General features: G+C 45.0%; 1 pseudogene; it reads left to right on the forward strand.

Annotated features, from left to right (window-relative positions):
- Positions 1-361: 361 nt before the first annotated feature.
- On the forward strand, positions 362-2,412 carry LOC138164023 (aspartate aminotransferase, mitochondrial-like; annotated as a pseudogene).
- The last annotated feature ends 473 nt before the right edge of the window (positions 2,413-2,885 follow it).

The following is a 2,885-nucleotide window of genomic DNA, read 5'->3' on the forward strand; positions in this document are numbered from 1 at the left end:
ACTTGCAGTTTTCTCTCTACCATACAGCTAGTCTCCATGTTGCTAAAGATAAAGAAAAATATACTCCACTTAGTGGACTACAGAGGACCCACAGAACTAGAATCTCAAATTGGGATATTCTGAAAGGCTTCTAGACTTGCTGGCACATGTGTAAAACATGGTCTAGATGCTGGGATAAAGAGGACCTCAAATTATGAATTAACCTGCCCAACCTGGTACCTAAAATTAAGACAACTTAGAGATAAGGGGGTAGGGGTATATCTTGAATGCTGAGGAAACTTTTTTAAGAATGAATTCGGTGTGCCCACATCTGCCAGCCCTCTCTCCCACAGTCGCTCATCTCTCCGTCTCTCTGCTTGCCATGGTGCTGCTGCATTCCTGCCGCCTGCTTTCCAGAGCCTCCTCCTTGTACCCAGGCCTTGGCGCGGCCGCTGCAGCCAGACCCTACGTGGACCCATTTAGAGATTGGCCCTCCAGACCCAATCTTGGGGGTTACTGAAGCATTTAAGAGGGACACCAACAGCAAGAAGATGAATCTGGGAGTTGGGGCCTACCGAGATGACAATGGGAAGCCTTTTGTTCTTTCAAGTGTCCGTAAGACAGAGGCTCAGATTGCAGGGAAGAACATGAACAAAGAGTAGCTGCCCATTGCAGGGCTGGCTGAATTCTGCCAGGCCTCAGCAGAGCTGGCCCTAGGTAAAAATAATGAAGTTCTGAAAAGCAAACGATATGTCACCATACAGACCATTTCTGGAACTGGAGCATTGAGAGTGGGAGCCAGTTTTCTGCAATGGTTTTTCAAATTCAGTCGGGATGTCTATCTTCCAAAACCATCTTGGGGAAATCACACTCCCATCTTCAGGGATGCTGTCATGCAGCTGAATAGCTATCGCTGCTACGACCCCAAGACTTGTGGCTTTGACTTCACTGGAGCCTTGGAAGACATTTCAAAAATCCCAGAGCAAAGTGCTATCCTTCTGCATGCCTGTGCTCACAACCCTACTGGAGTCAATCCTCATCCTGAACAGTGGAAAGAAATTGCATCCTTGGTAAAGCAAAGGAAACTCTTTGCCTTTTTTGACATGGCATACCAGGGCTTTGCCAGTGGAGATGGCAACAAGGATGCCTGGGCTGTTCACCACTTCATTGATCAGGGCATTAATGTCTCTCTCTGTCAGTCATATGCCAAGAACATGGGCTTGTATGGTGAACTTGTGGGAGCCTTTACCATGATTTGTAAAGATGCTGATGAAGCCAAAAGGGTAGAATCCCAGTTGAAAATCCTGATTCGTCCCATGTATTCCAACTCCCCTCTCAATGGGGCCTGGATTGCTGTGACGATCCTGAATAGTCCTGATCTGAGAAGCCAGTGGTTGCAAGAGGTCAAAGGCATGGCAGATCGCATCATTAGCATGTAGACCCAACTGGTTTCCAACCTCAAAAAAGAGGGCTCCTCCCACAATTGGCAGCACATCACTGACCAGATTGGCATGTTTTGTTTCATAGGCCTGAAACCTGAGCAGGTGGAATGGCTGACCAAGGAGTTCTCCATCTATATGACAAAAGATGGCCGCATTTCCGTAGCAGGGGTCACGTCAGGCAATGTAGGATACCTTGCCCATGACATTCACCAAGTCAGCAAATAACTCCCTGGTGAAGTGGAGCAGAGATGACCTTCCCACCATCAGACTCTGCTATTTGAGATTCAGAGAGATGATTGAGCTGGTGAAGATAGGAGTGGTGTGAGAATTCCTTTCAACCACAGTGCTTAATGCTCAGCCTTTGAAAGTATCTCAGAACAAGACCTGTGAGTAGGCTAAAGGCATCTGAAACTAGTGTTTGGAGCTTTGTGGGTCTAAGCCAAACTCCCCATCCCATCCTCCACAACTTTTCCAAAAGATTTTGTGTTTATAGAAACTCTACCAAAAAACCAGAATTCCTCTCCCTTTCCTCTTCCCCCAGTCTTAGATCTCCTGGCATTACAATGTTGTTCAAGAGCTTTAATCTAGGTAATAAATATCACTTAGCCCACGTAACCAAAATCTCTGTGGTGCTAAAAGCTTCCAAAGAAGACTCACCTAGTTCTGACTCCCACCTCTTCTTGGCTTCCCATGACTGATGGAGGCCACTGTTGTGCAGCCTCTTGGCTTTAAGAAATAAGAGGAAATGGGAGGTGGCTCTCACCTGTCGGACAGCTAAGACTTTAACTTTCCCCTCAACCCCTAAACTTATTGCTGTCGTTTCCCTTTGACCCAAAGATCCAAATCTGCTCTAGTTTCTCTCCTCCTGCTTGATTTGACCTTCAAACCCTTCCTATCAGGATACATATACTTGGAGGATTAAGTAAAATGTAATGTAAGAAGTGAGCATTTCTTCCTCCCCTTTCTCAGCAATGGACAGAGGAGGAGCATGTGGTGAAATCAGCATCATTGTAAAGCTCTTAATCGTCACCTTTATGCCATCTCCCCACCAGACCTCAGCAACATGGTTGTGCAATAAATAGCCTGTTTACGACAAGTCTGTATGGGGCAGTCAGTCCTGGGAGATGAGTATTTTGAGCTGTGGTTGTAGGCTTCTCTGTGTTGTAGCCGAGTTCAGACTTCAGCCTGGAAAAGACCACTCTCCATTATAATCATGTAGGCCTTTATGCAGCCTGCTTTCTATGTTACAATAAAATTCTTGTAGACCAGAAAAAAAAAGAATGAATTCTCATTACTCTATTAAGATTTGAGTTATATTTCTTTAAAAGGGGCCTCAGAAAAAGGAATTTTCTCTGCAGAAGTAGCTAATTATAATGATGATGATAGCTAGCATATAATGTTTTAAGGTTTGCAAAACTTTTTGCACACATTATCTCATTTGATGATACCTTCTAGTGGCTATAG

Source organism: Petaurus breviceps, unplaced genomic scaffold, assembly GCF_028583685.1.
Source record: "Petaurus breviceps papuanus isolate PSGF00001 unplaced genomic scaffold, PetGlider_PUasm1.0 189, whole genome shotgun sequence".
Lineage (NCBI taxonomy): Eukaryota > Metazoa > Chordata > Mammalia > Diprotodontia > Petauridae > Petaurus > Petaurus breviceps.